This window comes from Aulonocara stuartgranti (genome assembly GCF_965226115.1).
Source record: "Aulonocara stuartgranti genome assembly, chromosome: 5".
NCBI classification, from domain to species: domain Eukaryota; kingdom Metazoa; phylum Chordata; class Actinopteri; order Cichliformes; family Cichlidae; genus Aulonocara; species Aulonocara stuartgranti.
In genome coordinates this window covers 1,862,501-1,880,000 of record NC_138943.1, presented here as the reverse complement: position 1 = coordinate 1,880,000, position 17,500 = coordinate 1,862,501, and the positions used below count along the sequence as shown (strand labels likewise).

General features: G+C 44.1%; 1 protein-coding gene across 7 annotated transcripts in view; it reads right to left on the bottom strand.

Moving 5' to 3' along the window:
* The window catches only part of pcbp4 (poly(rC) binding protein 4), a 202,743-nt gene that overhangs the window by 138,023 nt on the left and 47,220 nt on the right, over positions 1 to 17,500 (bottom strand). Inside the window, exon 1 of one of the 7 annotated variants that reach the window (XM_082533459.1) lies at positions 12,016 to 12,033. The exons of 5 other annotated variants lie outside the window; for them this stretch is intronic. The gene's annotated coding sequence lies outside the window, so the exon portion shown is untranslated. Of the gene's footprint in view, positions 1 to 6,805; positions 7,193 to 12,015; positions 12,034 to 17,500 lie in introns of those variants that run through there. One more of the 7 variants, XM_082533460.1, reaches the window with a different exon arrangement.

The window sequence follows — 17,500 nt, the reverse complement described above, 5'->3', positions numbered from 1 at the left end:
AATTGTGTTTGGGGCTTCCATACAACCCAGAAAAAAGAAGAAAATAATAAATACCCCTTAAAACCCAAGTGTACATATTTAACCCAGTGTGACTCCAATGCAATAAGACAATCCTTAGCAATAATGTTCGTAGAAATTCAGACAAAGACCTGAGAAACATGACAAAATACAACAATGCAACCCATTCAATATTATTGTACTGTGAGATATGATATCAGATATGATAGTTATCTATTTAAGAAAGAGGGGGGGGGGGCAGGAGGGGGAAGAGAATAAAGATATGATGCACCAATGCAGACCAGTTCATTGCTATTAAGAAGTTGGATATGGTTATTGTCCGTGAGAGGGGGGCAGAGAGTTCAGGAGCCTCACAGCCTGTGGATACAGGCTGTTGGCCAGTCTGGATGTTCTGGCCTGTATAGACCTGTACCTTCTCCCTGAGGGCAGCAGATGGAAAAGGTGGCGCGCAGGGTGATGTTGGTCCCGCAGGATACTGTGCACCCTCCTCAGACAGCGAGTGGGGAAGATATTACTGATCTCTGGCAGACTTGTTCCAATAATTCTGCCAGCTTCTTTCACCACCCGCTGGAGTGCTTGCTGATCGGCCTTGGTGCAGCTGGGGAACCACACTAGAAATCCATACGTCAGAACGCTGCTGATGGCACAGTTGTAGAAGTTCAACATCAGAGATCTGGGAATGTGTGCGCTCCGCAGTCTCCTCAGGTAGTAGAGGCGCTGTTGGGCCTTCCGTACAACTGAGGTGATATGGTTGCCCCAGGACAGGTCCTCGGTCACAGTTACCCCCAAGAATTTAAAACTGCTCACCCTCTCCACCGCCTCACTGCCAATGAAGAGAGGCAGATGGTTGTTATGGCCCCTCTTCCGGAAATCTACAATGATCTCCTTGGTCTTTTTGGTGTTTAAGACCAAGTTATTGTCGTGGCACCATGACTCTAGTTGTTGCACCTCTGTCCTATAGTTTGTCTCATCATTGTTGGATATAAGTCCGAGCACTGTGGTGTCATCTGCAAACTTAACAATGAGATTGGACGCGCAGGAGGAAATACAGTCATGGGTGAAGAGAGTGTATAGCAGAGGGCTCAGGACACACCCCTGAGGGGCACCGGTGTTGACCACAAGGGTGGAAGAGGTGTTCTTACCCACTCTGACACTCTGTCTACGGTTAGTGAGGAAGTCCACAATCCAGTTGCACAGAGAGGAGTTAAGTCCCAGTTGGTGGAGTTTGGGACGGAGTTTGTATGGCCGGATGGTATTAAAAGCCGAGCTGTAGTCTACAAAGAGGAGCCGTGCATAGGTGTTCCTGTGTTCCAAGTGCTTCAGTAATGTGTGCAGCACTGTGGCGATCGCATCCTCGGTTGACCGGTTCTCCCTGTATGCAAACTGGTGCGAGTCCAGGGATGGTGGAAAAGCAGCTCTGATGTGTTTAATGACCAGTCTCTCCAGGCATTTGGCGGGAATGGGGGTGAGTGCCACAGGTCTGAAATCGTTCAGACATGTGACATTTGACTGTTTTGGGATGGGAACGATGGTTGCTGCTTTGAAACAGGATGGTACCAGTGAACAGGACAACGAGGTGTTATATATAGAGGTGAAGACGTCCGCCAGGTCCGCAGCACAGTCTTTTAGCACCCGGCCCAGCACTCCATCCGGCCCGGCCGCCTTCCTGGTGTTAATGCTCCGGAACACACGCCTCAGCTCATGAGTGCTCAGGACCGGAGCAGGGTCGGTTGAGGGGAGAGGGGACAGGACAGGGTCGGTGTTCTCCCTATCAAAACGGGCATAAAAGAGATTTAGATCCTCAGCCAGAGTAGAACTGTCGGCTGAGGGTGATGGTGTTCTTCTTTTGTAGTCCGTGATAGCCCTGATGCCCTCCCAGACCTGCCTTGGGTTTGTGTTGTTCTCAAACCTGGCCTCGATACGCCTCCTGTGCTGCTGCTTGGCAGTCTTGATGCCTCTTCTCAGGTTGGCCCTGGCAGCACTGTATGCCTCCTGGTCCCCGTAATTACCCACTCCACCTCTAAGTGGCTAATAACCGATCATTGTTTTCTTCCTTATCTGTTTGTTTCCAGCTTGTTCCTCATCAGAGTTAATGACATTGTTTCAAGGTCAAACGAAAGCGGCAGATTGACTTTGCTCAGATCGATAGCTCGGAGAGCCGGCCTGCTTTTCCCGCTCATTCACTTTTTTCGACTCTTTTCGAACCTCAGTGTCAAAGACTTTTATTAGTTCCATCATTCATACGAAGGAACACTTTTAATAACCCACTTCTTCCAAACTTGGATCAGGTCAAACTTTCGTCTCATGTCTTCTGCCTTCTTTGACTTTTCCTTTCTCTCCTTTGTATCAGCCGCTCATCCAATTTTCCATCTTATCTTATCAGCACCTGTTTTGTTTGCTCTCGGTTATATTAACATGCATATAGATAATCTGGGTGTTATCTGTAAACACCTTAAGGTAATACAGAGTTCACATCACGATAGCATCACAACATCCCGCTGATTATTAGGACGTCGTGCACACAGATTTCCACACGAGAGACATTTTTTTTATGTGTGCACATTTGTATTTTCTTTTTAAAGTGACGATTGTAAAACTGATTGAATAATTTGTAAATTAACTCATTAAATTACATATAACAATGAAGCAGGTCTGATGTGCTTTCAGCAGTGCTGCCTGCTGAGGAGGACCGGGGTGCTAACGGTGCTAGCACGAGTTCACAGGCTGCAGTGCTGACACGAGTGACAGGGAGCAGCAGTCCGAGCACTGCCTGACTCAAACACATGGAGGCTGGCTGCACACTGACATCTGTGGAAGGAAAAGCTGCCTAATTGAGAATTATATTCAACACTTTTCTAAGTCTGTCTGACACTTCCTGTCAGCACCTGCCAAGGAGACGAGTCCTTTCTACAGATGTTGGAAGTGAACTAAGGATCAAGCAGCAACACAAGTGTGTGAACGTCAGACACTGAAAGACAATCAATGATTGGCTGATGTGTCTGATTCACAAATCACGTAGCAGTTCAGCTACTTTACAGAGGGCAGTTTTCACAGCAGCTTTAAGGAGTCACACTAATGTTCACAGCAGAGGAACAATAATTTTACACATAAAGAACAAACAACCAGATCTGGACGCCGCTCAGTTCACTTAGCAACCCCGCCTCAGAGCGGAGGACGCCATCATCGTATCTACGCCCATCTGAACCAGCCGGGCAGCACTGTGAGGGTCACGTTTTTGACTTTTCCAGTGGATTCAGCGCCATCGGGCTGACCCTCCTGGGTGATAAGCCGACAGCGATGCAGGTGGATGCTTCTCTCGTGTCCTGGATTCTCGATTACCTGACAGGAAGATCACAAAGGTGGTCAGCAACACCAGGACACCACAAGGGCCCGTCCTCTCCCCTTCCTGTTCACCCACTACACCACTGACTTGTTGCTGATCTCAACAGACTCAATAAACTGATCTGCACGGCCAGTAACGCTACGGGGACGGAGCTGGACTCCCTTAAGGTGGTGTCGCAGAGGCGGATGTTGTCCAAGATGAGGACGATGCTGGACAACACCTCCCACCTACTCCATGACGTGCTGGCCAGTCACAGGAGCTCACTCAGTGAGAGATTACCCATAATGCACCACTGAATGACACAGGAAATCATTCCTGCCTGTGGATATCTCTGTGCACCTCCTCCATCTAATGCACAGCACACACTGCAGTAGCTGCACACTTAATATCACGTCCTCTACGGAGAAAAAGAAGGGCCCCTACAATTCAACTAACACATATTTCAACAGTAATATTTTGTAAGATACTGCAGTACATTTATACAGCAGATGGCTGTAATTGGCAGAATGATTGTGGCAAAATATGGGCTGTAAACTGAAACCAGAGAATAACTGACCAACGGCAGAGGAAATTTTAACGGCCCTGCTGAAGCTGAATCACAGAACTGCTGCAAATTTAACTTACGGAAAGCTTATTATAAATAAAAATGGCAGCAAATTACTGTAAACTCCAACTATACTCTAAATACAATTTAGGGTATAGTTACTGATATTTTAGAGTTACAGTCTAGGATCCATCCAAGCTTTATAAAGGCTGCACAAAAAGCTTTAGCAACGACACAAACGCTGACAAACAAAACGAACTTTTACATCATCAGTGTGTGAATAGCTCGTGCGTTGTTATTGCTGATTATGAATAATGATCCCAGCCCCGTCGGCTCTGCTTAACTCCATTTTCAGCTCGCCACTTTGGGACCCTCAAATTAACCATATGGTTGAGTCTCTCTGCTATTGTCAGCTTTATTTCCAGCACCAGGAGGCAGCTGTTTTCAATGTAAAAGCTTTGATAAATCCACACAGTACTATCTCCACATAACCAAATGGCCCTCAGACAAAAACTCTGAATTTGCACAAAAAAAAGCCAGAGGACACATTAAAAAGTGAAAGTTTTTACATTTATGTGAGTCGGGTAGTTGGTGGAAATTCATTCTCGAGGAAACTTTGTGAGCAGAAAAGTGGCAATGAAAATCTTTCAACTTTCCATGCCCAGCATTTCCAAGTGCCAGTACAGCGCCTCAAGCCAGAATCTATAGGTTTAGAACGATCAGGTCACAAAACCACTCTGGAAGAAAAAGCAATAAATTGTATTCAATATTGCAAATAAACAACACATGAGAGCAAACAGAAATTCTCTCATGATGATATTTTATCCAATGAAAGCAGCCGTGAAACAGAGATGGAAGATAATCAAGAAGAACATATGTCATCATCGTCTTCTAAAGCCAAACACTGGTTCTATTTAGTCATAATGGAGAACGCACACAGCTGTTGATGCTTAGATCTGTTTCCAGGCTGATATCAATGTGCACTGAGCCTAATGAAATGTTTTCATTGTATGTTTAGCCACTTACACTGACTGACCTCTTCAGGCTAGCTCCAAAACGGAGCCAATCCCCACAGACCCCCATGTTAAAATGCCCAACTTCAACCATTAAATGAGCATGTTTACATTATGCATCTTATAAGAATAGTTTATTGTTATTATTGACGTGAAGTTGGAAGCGTGGTCACTCAACTGCTAGCCATCTGCTGTCTGACCAATACGGTCTTTAATTGATGACGAATGAATCCTGCTTCTGGGTCCAAACTACTCTCTGTTTATTAAGGCTGTTGTGTTTTTAATATGTTTTAATGTTTTGTATCTTGTTCTATTTAATCTCAACAAGCCCCTAAAAACAGTCAGTGATCACTGTCAGCCTCCATCGGTTTTTACCACCACTGTTCATTTTAAAGCTCAGTGTTTAAACCCTTACGATGTAGCTGCAGCCCATGCAGCAGTATATTTATGACTAACCTCGTATTGTGGATGGATTATCTCAGTTGTTCTCCTGACTGAAGTTTGGTCCGTTTACAGCATCCTGCCATGCGATTACATTTGTTCCTGACCATCGGGAACCCTCACGTTAACTTTTATCGAGTGGAAAAAAGTTAGCGTTCATCCTCCAGCTTCACTGTGTTTATATTATGCTAACATAGCTGTGTCGCTAGCAATCACGTAGCACATCATTATATACCAGCTAGCCCAACTTCAGTAACCCTACAAACGTCACTGCTGTTTAGTTTTCTGTCTTCATTTATGTTGGAAGTGATAGCAGAGCTGTACGTTTGAATTTTTCAGAAATCTCTCAGTCAGAACATGCTATATCATGTTTAGCTAACTAGCGAGCTAACTTCCTGCTAACTTCTAACTCCATTAAACATCATAAATTCTGTTTTCATGGATGCCTGGATGTTAAACTTAATCGATCATTTTATTAAAGATGAAAGAATTTAGACAGTTTTTAACTCTCAGTGATGTCACAGTGTTCATTTGACTTTGGGACCTGAAGCGAGTTTGGACCTGGAAACAGCTAATGACGACAGCCTTAAAGACCGGATAACATGGCTTGAGGATGTTTGGGGTCCAGGTGGGTGCTGGTGGATGAAATTTTCTTAATTCTTTGGATCCTACCCTTTTCTTAAAGGTTTATTGAGTGTTCTGGGCTCAGAAAGGCAGCACTAACCAAGCATGCGTTTCATTCTCCAGGAGTAGATCCTGTCCCAGCCATGGACGCTCTGGCACAAATACTTCTAATGTAAGGATACGTTTCATCTGTAAGGATGCAGGTTCGTAACCAATCTTGCCAACATCAACTGTGGTTAATCCACCCTGTGGTTTAAATATAGTTACTTCTGGCAGTCAACACAGTAAAGCTGAGGCTTTAAAATGCCGAGTCTAGACGTGCGTCTGCGATATGGTTATTCTCTGAAAATCCAGTTATCACTTGTGCTGGATAACTGCTGGTTTTGGGAGGAAACATTTGGCTGGTTGAGGAAGTAGAAAAAACATGTGAGTCTTGTGACTTGCAGTGACTACAGGATTATTAAAATGTTTTATGGATGTGTTTAAAGTCTGTCAGCTCTTGGTTAGTGCAGCACTTCATCTAAAAAAAAGCCCCCTGCCTCTGAGCATAATTATGTTTCCACCACTGCGTAACTGTGAAAACAGTTCTGTAATATATGAAGATAAATTCAAGCAGACGGAGACACGTGAAGTTAAAATCTGTGCACATTTGAATAGAAACTTGATTTTCATTTTATTGTAAGTGATGAACTGTGATAATGAGTAGCTTAAATTAAAAACGTAATTAAAGTGTGTACAGTATCAGTTATTATCAGCTGTGTTTCTCCATCTCCCCTCCACCCCTTTGCTTTCTCTCCCTCTCATTCACACCGTTAACTTCACCTCCTTATGTTCTGGTCTGTGGCGTCCGCTGCGCTCGTATACTGTGAATAAATCGCCGGGTCACCTTCCTCTCTCCGGGTTCACGGTCATTTCGCCTGCACTCAGATTTTCGTGCTTCAGCCGTGCTGGCTTTCGGCGAGCGCTTCGACCGAGTGACTGGACACATTTTATTTTTACACGGCAGCACAGACGTCACACATCCTCTCTTTCTTCTTCCTCGCTTCCTCTTGCCCCTCCCTTTCCATTCATCCTGCTCATTCAGAGTGTTATATTTAATTTACTTCCTCTTTTAGCGTCTGAACTGCAGACGTCTCTAGAAATGTTTTTAGTGAAGAGTGCCCCTGTTTCTCGCTCCTCTTCTTTTTCCTCGCCTTATCTTTCAGATGTTCTGAAGCGCATGAGCCCGCAGCACCAAACAACAAAGCAGGATGCAGACCCATCTACTGTTTATGCACGTTTATAGTCTTGTTATAAACTCGGATGGAATCTTACTTTTAGGCCATGAAATTAAGCTCGGGGCTGCTGGTGATGGCGGCCGCGTGACTTAGATCAGGAGTCTGATTCTTAAGGCCGTGCATGAAAATTCACCAGCCTTTAGTTGAAGGAGTCAAGCCGAGTTCAGCCGTTTCCTCCTTTCTCAGTTTCTGCCCTCAAATCCAAGGACTTATCGACATCACAGACTCGTTCAGGAACGGCTCATTTAACCAGGAGGAGATATCCACCGCTGTGAACATTTTATCATGGCTGCTGAAGGTTTCCGCTCTCTGTTGTAGGGAGAAAATTTTCAGCCTAAAGACTGTGAGTGACTGGGTGTCTCACATCTGAGGATCAGGAAAGATCCACAGCATCCAATATTGATCCTAATGGACAAAGTACCAGAGTAACATCATCCTCAATGAGAGCGCTGCATTATGGACTGCGACCTTAATAATGCGAGGATCGAGGAGCAGCCTGGTCTGTTGGCGTGAAGAGCGAGAAGATCATGAAGGCAAAGCCATCGATTTACTGCTCAATCTACATTCCTGCTCTCACCTACGACTGCGATCTGATCTGATCAGGATGCTTCTTAAGTGAGGCGTTTGTCCAGGACGATGGGAGAGACCCCGGGACAGATGTTTGGACTAGCTTGGGACCAGATAAGAGGCATAAAATAGCTGGTTGGATGAAAGGGTGGATGGAAGAATAAGCTGGATGGATATTGTAAGGCTAGCGAGAGCTTTGAGTCTATTTATAGTATGTCTTTCAGAGAGCACGGCCAACCATACTCTGTGAAAGACGCGTTCAGCCTGCACTGTTCCAGTAAGCTGTTTTGCTGTAACTCACAGAATGAATTCAGTTTGGTGAAATGTGAGCTCATTAAGCTTCTGATGTATTTCTGTAATGATTTAGCAGAAAAAACCCTCTCAAGCCAAGAAGTATGGCGGGCACACATGAGGAAGTTACTGATAGCAAAATGTTGGAGAAAAACATTTCAGATCCCGTTCTCCCCCAAAAACTAGAAACCTTGGAACAGACTCATGGAGAAGAGCCTAATTTATCCCCCAAAACTGTCTAGCAAGAGTGCTTTCAAACAGGAAGTCAGGAACTTTGTGGGCGGGGCTTGCAGGACTAAACATTTCTGATTGGGACAATATTCTTGGGAAGCAGAAATCATGAAGGCGCTTGAAACTCTCACCGTTGTTTTTGTGTTGTCAGATTCATATGACGTGTTTTTTGTGACGTGTCCTTCATTACCGTCACTCACTGAACCGGAGTCGTTTATTTTGCACGGGTCTTCAAACTGCTTTGGAACTGCAGTAAACTCAGGTTTGAAGGGACCTTTGAAATCCTGCGGATTCCTGGGACTACTCGTGTTTCCACCCAAACTACGCTATCACAGCGGGATGAGCGTCAAACTCATCGTCTGGAAACAGAAATGCTGCAGGGTGGTTGTCTCCTTCATCTAATGTCCAACACAGTGTGAAATACTGCAATATGAGCGTATTAGTACCAAATTTCCTCCAATAAAAACCAGCAGATGATGCTGGGTCTTTGACACTGGTTGGTCAGCTTGACTGAAAGGCAGCTTCTGAAGAACAGAACAAAGAGAAGCTCGGAGTCGGCCATAAAACACTCAAGCAGGTTAAATAAAACCACAGAATTTGAATGAAAACAACAGAAATGGAAAACAAACAGCAGGATTTGAATGAAAACAACGTATTTTAAGCATGATGTACATTTATATGTTTTAACAGCAGAAATCATGCCTGTTCACACTCATGAATTCAGATCCACTTTAGAACTTTTTTAAACTGAAAGATCAAACGTGTGATGGCTGTCAGAGCGTCCTGGAGCAAGTCCGGATCAACAAAATAAAAAATGGACTGCTCTCTGTGTCCTGTAATACTTTTAAATTATTAGGTGGCCCCATGATCAGAAGGTCGGGGGTTCGAATCCACTGAACGGCTACCCTGAGGTACCCCTGAGCAAGGTACCGTCCCTACGCACTGCTCCCCGGGCGCTGGATTGGTGGCTGCCCACTGCTTCACTGAGTGAATGGGGATCAATAAAGTATACAGTATTATCATTATTACTATTATTGCAAATGCCTGCCTCCAACACAAAGACATGTCTGCTACTTCCTGGAGTTAAATAAAGGAGTAAATGCTCCTCCCAATAAATTCTTCTTTCACAAATATTCAGATGTTCTGTTCTTGCCAAGAAAGGTGACGATTCCACATCATGTCGATATTAAAATCACAGCCAGGACTGGGACTGTACTGCACTCGTTACATTACTGCATTTTGCAGATCATTCTTGTTCTTCTGTTCACATGAAACCAAACTCAGCCCGGTGTCAGACGTGTGGAGGATGGACGGAAACAACACACACCAGGTGTAATGTTGTTACATCAAGTGTTAATCGGTTAGGAGTCATTTTTGCCTGCACTCAAAGAGCTAAACTACATGAACTAGAGGACATGTGGATCATTGAACGTCACATGTTTGGTTTGAAGACTGTATGTAAGGATCATCTCAGCTCTGCTGTTCTGAGAAGTGAGAAGTGAGTCCCCATCCTCACAAAGCTCCCATTTCCACTTTCTGTTCAGCTGAGTGACAGCGAGGAGGATTCAAGCTCGGCAGGTCACCTCGGCGGAGATTACATTTCATGATCAAAAGAAACACACACACACACACACACACACACACACACACACACACACACACACACACACACACACACACACACAGGAAATTACATGTCAAATCTCATAATTCGGACTGAGGTGATGTGTTGATGGCAGTGTAATGGCTGGGTTGACTAACGCAGCTTAATGAGCACTTAAACATGTCCTTCAGTTAGACAGCTGCAGATCCAGCTACTGTTGCTGCAGTACATGTAATCGTGTGTGTGTGTGTGTGTGTGTGTGTGTGTGTGTGTGTGTGTGTGTGTGTGTGTGTGTGTGTTGTAGTACTTTTCCCCTCCAACAATAATCAGGTTCCTATTAGCACGTAGACACTCATCGCTTGCATGTTCACGCTGGTCATTAGCAGACTCCTCCCCAGCATGTTTTCAGTTAACAAGCAGCTGATTAACTGATTATTCAATTGACAGAAAATTATTCTGCAACAATTCTGATAATTGAAAAAGCATTTTCGAGCATCTGATTATTCTTTATTCACCAAAGAAGGAGGAAAAGAAATGCACGACATCATCTTCATTTGCAGCTCATTGAAATTATTCTGGAAAGTTGTGCATGTTGTTCTTTTTTCTGACCACCGAGGGTTCTGGATACGATTCAACGGAAGCGATTAAAGGAAAAAATAAATCCGAATCCTGCCAACAGTAGAGTCGAGGAATAAAGCGCTTTCTTCCTTTATCATTATTGATTAATGGGACGCACATTTTGCCAGTTGGTTTATTCTTCATTTTATCACCAGAATGTCAAAAATAGCCTAAATTTCCAGTTTTTCACATCCCAAGGTGTCTTCTTCAGATCCCCTGTTAAATTAAAAATTACAATCTGCAGTCATACAACAAAGAAATCTTCAGATTTAAGAGGCTGGAACCAGCACAGGTTTCACTACATTCAAAAGCGTGATTATTAAATTGTTGCTGATTAATGCTGTGCTCTGTGCGTGCCAGGAAACGCTTTATCGCTGCTTCTGGGTTTGCAGAGAGATGCTTCCTCGAGCATTTCAGGATTCTCATTCACGAGTGAAGGGAACGTGGAGGATCTATCTGATCTACATCCCAACCCTGGACTGGGGTCGGGAGGTAAAAAGGACGCTGCGGATACAAGTGGCTGATTGAGCATCGTCCACAGTGAGTCTGGGTCTCCCTTACAGGAAGGCTGAGGAGCTTGGACCTCTGTAGGGAGACGGCAGGGTGGACCCAGACCTCACTGACAGATCTCGTCGCGGCCGCAGGAGCGAGACGCTGGAAAACTTTGATGGGGAAAAGGACGACTGGAAGCCTGTTGCCACTAAGTGGAAGGAAATGGATGGCTGGCATCGGACTAATGAGTGAATTAGCTATGAGCTGGAGCTCTAGTCCCCCAACCCCCCACCAAAAAGAAAAAAATCCCTTAATGGACAGGAAGAACTAGGAGATAATTACATCACGAAAGAGCTGCTGCTCTAAATAAAGACACCCATTTACCGCCCCCGTCTCTGTGACATTTGGGAACATTTCTGTAACACTAGCTAACATCGAGCCCCCCCCCGAAGTTTGTTAAGTATCATTTGCAAAAACATTTTTTTCCCCAAAATAAAGCCCCAAACTACCGTAACTGTCGGGCTATAAGCCGCTACTTTTTGCACGAGCTTTGAACCCTGCGGCTTTTAGTCAGGTGCGGCTTTTCTATGGATTGTCCATGATTTTTGTCATATCGTAAGACGATTTGACAAAAATATCACTAAAACTTGTTCCAGTCAAGGTCGAGGGTGAAGAACGAGAAGCCGACTGGCTGAAGGGGAACCGTGGGGTCCCTGCTGACACCCAATCGAACTGAAGTGTTAAATTACTCCCATCAGCACCTACACCCTCCTGTCAACTCCCATCATCCCCCTCACCATTCTCCTCTTTCTCAGTATGTTCTGCACATCCTTCTCTCCTCCTATTTCCAATTACCGGCTCGAACTTTGGCCGTTCTTGCTCCCCACCTTCAGTCACCTCTCTCTACAATCTGGGTTTTTTTTTTTTATCCTTATTGCTCCTCACTTACTTACACTATCACATGACCCGGCTATCGGCTCCTCGCGTCCTTCCTCCATCACTCTGTCCCTTCTGCTGGGTCATATGAGCCCCATCTCCCTCCTTGCAGCCTTCTGTCTCCATACAGTAATGATTGAGAGAACCTGAGACCACCCCAGAGAGAGGAGAGGGAGCGAGAGACAAAGGATTAAAGAGGGAGCAGAGAGAGCGAGAGAGACCGAGATGGAACGAGGGAGGGGAGAAGGACGACCCGATCGATAGCTTTTAACGGGACGGTGCTCTCGGTTCAGGTTATAGATCTCTGATACACACACACACACACACACACACACACACACACACACAGAATGTGTATGAGATACACATGCACGCTGTTTTTAACCCTTCCCTTTCTCACAGTGTCTTTGTGAGGACCAGCTGACATGTCTTCATAATCACAAAGCCTGAAACTAAACACACACACACACGAGGGAGGGATGATGTGATGTCTGCAGCAGTTTATGTTCCTTCACCTACAAACTTCCCTCCTTTGTTTTCACTGGCTGCCCTGTGACCACCTGACCTTTAGAAGGTTTGCATATCTTCGTTGTGATGACACAGACTCATAATTAGCGCCGTACCTGTGTCCAAACACCCTGACATCCCTCCTATGGAGCTAAACTGAATCCTAAACAGGTCTGGGAGCCTGACATGCACATAGGAACCATCTGGAGAGTTGATCTTTATCCTCTAAGGCAGCGGTCCCCAACCCCCGGGCCTCGGACCGGTACCGGTCCGTGGCGCAAAAAAGGTTGGAGACCGCTGCTCTAAGGTATCAATAGATTTACATTTTCTACTTGTGTAAAGACTTTCTCAGACGTGTACCTGTTGGCTCTGTGCGTCCTTTTTAACTCCTCGTGGCTTAATTCAGATCATGATCAGGAAATCGACACAGTCCCGTTCTCATGTTTGTATTCGAAACATTTTAAAGTAACCTTGAGGATCAGATCAAAGCTTTTATAGAATGACTTACAGCTCCACACTTTTGTTCTGGGAGCAGCTTTGCATGATTCACCATCTAATCTTTATGCAGCTTGTTTCAATAGGACACCATCGACTACACCATGTCTGCAACTGCAGCTGTTTGCAAAATCCTGCAGACGTTACCGATTCATACCTTTTTTTTTTTTTTTTTATTAATATTTTTGGATGGACAGAAACATTAATAAATAAATATACAACTGCAATAATCATACTGTCAGTTCTCTGTCCATTTCTAAACAAACAAACAAACTAAGACAAGCAAACAAACAACACACCAAAAAAAAAAAAAAAAAAAAAAAAAAAAAATTACATAAATAAATAAATAAATAAAATAAATAAAACCCAGGAGAAACAAAATAATACACCGCCTCCTGGAGAACATCAGCAAAAACAAAAACGAATAAGGGTAAAACCCCCTGGTGCAAAAAAAAAAAAAAAAAAAAAAAAAAGACAACAACCAAAATACCAATGACACATGAAATATCCCTCTAAGAGACCATTTATCATAATGTCTAAGAGACATTGTCAATGTACCGCAAAAAGGGACCCCAGACCTGCTCAAAAATATCTTCTCTTCCCTTCATTCTATACATAACCCGTTCATATGATGCCATCCTAGACATTTGTTCGGTCCATTCCTTGAAAGAACAGGGGCTGGATGACTTCCAATGCCTAAGAATTACCCTGCAACCAGTTATAAAAGCCAGACGCATCCACAATCTCTGTTTTTTTGAGAGAGTGTTATCGTCAGGTAGTAGGCCCAGGACGCATATAGCTGGAGATTTAGAAAGATTAAGTTTAAAAATATCATTCACCAAGTTGATGATCCCATCCCACAAATAATCATTTTTCCGACATGTATACAACATATGAACTAGAGTCCCGACTTCCTGCTGACATTTCCAACAAATGTCCTTATCTGCGAGCTTCAACCTGACTAATTTACTGGGTGTCCAATAGTTTCTGTGAAGCAACTTGTACTGGATAAGTTGAGACTGTGTTTCAGGTGAGCAGACATACCATGATGAGATCAGCATCTTCCAACTGTCCTCTGAGATCTGGATACCCAGATCTTTCTCCCAACACCGCCTCAGTCCCCCCAAACTGGGAGCGTGTGCCTCTCTGAAGCTCCCATAAAATTTAGATGCCCTGATTCTGTTATTGTCAGGGGTTGCAAACATCTTCTGAACACTAGATGGAGGGTCTAGATTATTTTTCAAAATGGCTTTAATACAATGTCTTATTTGAAAAAACCTCCAAATTTCCCTTGGATCCAAATTGAATTCTCGTCTGATTTCTGCAAACGATTTCATGCCAGTCTGCCCAAATAGGTCCCCCATCTGATTAATACCTGTCCTAGCCCAGGCCTCCCACCAGACCGGTTTCTTACCTATTAATACTTTCTTATTATACCAAATAGAGGCTCTAGCGGTGAGATAAGGGCTGCTGTTGGTATATTGGTGAGCTCTAAGCCAGGTCTCTTGCATGAAAGACAATACTGGATCTTTAAACGGTACTGGCCTTCCCTTCTGAGTAAGGAAGGCCTCTAAAGACGAAGGGGCCACAAGACTTTCCTCAATCCCAACCCATGATGGCTTATCAGTAGAGGAATTATGTATCTTAACTAACTGAGAGAGGGAGAAAGCATAATGATACCAGACCATCTTAGACAATGCCAACCCACCACTCTCTTTAGCAGCATATAATTTAGACCGATTGAACAATGGCTTTTTACCTGCCCACACAAAACCCTCTACACATGTATTATAAAGCTTTAGCAAATTATGTGGGACTGCTATCGGTAACATGTGAAGAAAGTACTGAAGTTTAGGGGCAATAATCATCTTCACCAAATTAATTCTGCCCAAAAGGGACAGATTTATTTTAACCCAATTCTGCAACAGCGAACGGATGTTTTGAATCACTGGGGAAATATTTACTTTCATTATGTTGTCTAAACCAGGGGTCAATTTAATCCCCAAATAAGTCAGACCCTCGGGCATCCACTTGAAATGCCATGAACTCCTCATAACAGGCGGACACAATTTAGAAATAGGCATAGCTTCAGACTTAGACCAATTTATAGTGTATCCAGAGATTACAGAGAAAGAATCAATAATTGAGGAAATTGCAGGAACGGCCTGTTCTGGGTTAGTTGAAATCAGTAAAATATCATCTGCATACAAAAAAGTTTTATGTTCTTCTTGACCCAAATCCACCCCTCTAATTTTCTTACATTCACGTAAAGCTATGGCTAAAGGCTCCAAAAACAGAGCAAAAATGAGAGGTGATAAGGGTGAACCTTGTCTAGTACCCCGACTTAACGAAAATGAGGGTGACATTATCCCATTGGTAATAACTGTAGCCATTGGATCTGTGTATACCACCTGAATCCACTGCCTAAAAAAGGGACCGAAACCAAATCTCTTCAAGGTATGAAACAGAAAAGGATACTCAACTTTATCAAAAGCTTTCTCTGCGTCCAAAGAGAAGGCAACGACAGGGTCTAGCTTAGTCCTGCTCTTCCAGAGTATATGCAATATCCTACGTAGATTATCCGCAGAGCTTCTATTTTTCACAAAACCGACCTGATCCCTATGCACCAAATACGGAAGAACTTTTTCAAGCCTAAAAGCTAATATCTTAGAAATAATTTTTTCATCCACATTAATTAATGAAATTGGGCGATAATTCCCACAATGCTGTGGGTCTTTCCCTTTTTTATGTAATAACGTGATCACTGCCGATCGCATACTAAACGGTAGTCTCCCTCTTTGAAACGCATCTTGATATACCGACAGTAGTCTTGGAGCTAGTTCGTCCACAAACACCTTATAAAAATCTGATGGAAATCCATCATTACCTGGAGATTTACCCACTCTAAGGCTGCCGATTGCCTGCTTAACTTCAATTAATGTAATCTTACCTTCTAATATACTTCTTTGATCTTCCGACAGGCTGGGAATTTTAATAGAAGAGAAGAAATCTGACAGCCTCTGTTCCTCCACCAGTCCATTAGAAGTGTACAGCTCCTGATAATATTTAGTAAAAATATCATTTATTTCTTTTTTACTAGTAGTCAACTTATTATTATTACTAGGATCAAAAATAGATGGTATAAGGTTACTAGATTTTATCTGCTTAACCCTGTGTGCCAACATTTTACCGATTCATACCTGAAATATCTGCTGCAGAGACGCTCTGTATGCATTCAACTTTCAGCCTTTACTGTTGTGAGGCAATCATGACGACACTGCTCCAGCATGCTGTCACATTCAGAGTCCTAACGTGTGAACATCAGCCGACAGCTTTGCATTAAAGCTGCAGAACAAACAAACCAACGTCTGCAGACGCGCTCTGACAGCCCCGAGGCCAAACGCAAGCTTTCACTGCTGAACGAGTCGTCGGTTAAACGTTGGGTCCTTTCACCTCCAGCTTTTATTCGGCTTCTCGTGTTCCATCAATTCCGTCAGCTGCGCTTCATTAATTTGCAGAGTTGTGCGATTCTGTTGCACAAGCTGAAAATGAAACCAACCAAGAGGCAAATTACTCTGAACATTATTGACATGGTGACACGCTCGTAATAAACGCGTCCCGTCTGCTAACAGATCTGTGATTCTAATGTGCGGATGTGTGAGTAAATATCTGCAGGTTTCTGCTCGAGCCGCCGAAGCAGAGAGAGAGCGTAGGAAGAGTGCGAGTGGGAGGTGAGTGGACGGTGGAATATGTAAGATTTACTGAGGCAGATCTGCATCAGGCTCGACTGGTCTGCAGAAATAATCCCAGGAGGGGAAAAAGCCCAAAGAAACACTGAGAGGGGGAAAACAGGCCAAAGAAAAGATGACACACAACAGAAGGAAAAACCGAAGAGAGAAAGAAAGGATAAAAGCGAGAGAGTAAGCCGCTTACAGACAGGGAGCCGCTGACTCTCAGGCTCAAAGATCAACAGGAAGTCGCTGCTCGATTTCCTCCTCTGTGTTACACGTTTATTCAGGTTTTGTCTCTGCTGGCAGGAGGGCACAGACGGCGTCACCGATGAGCAGATTCATCGATGACGCTGCACAACACCATGGATTTATCCTAAACAGCAACACAGATCCCCACGTCTAAACCGCCTCTCTTTTCCCGGCCAAATACAGCGACCTCGAAGGGCCCGAACTACAGAGGGATGAGAAATCCATCGAGCACGAGTCGATAAGTTTGTGCCAACTGAGTAAACGCACAGCGCCGCTTTGACAGGACGAATATAGCAGCGACCTCGGGCCTTTTCTGCAGCGTCTCTACCTGAGCGCGCTCGGCGCCGCCTCCTGTTTCTTCTCATTTTCACCGCTCAAATATCCAAAATGCACGAGCTGGCATAAACACACAGCAGATCCTTTAAAAAATAATCATCGTGCTCCCGATTTCACGCGACACACACTTTCAGCAAACACGCAAACGTGTGGTCACGTCATCAAACACACACACACAGCCTCA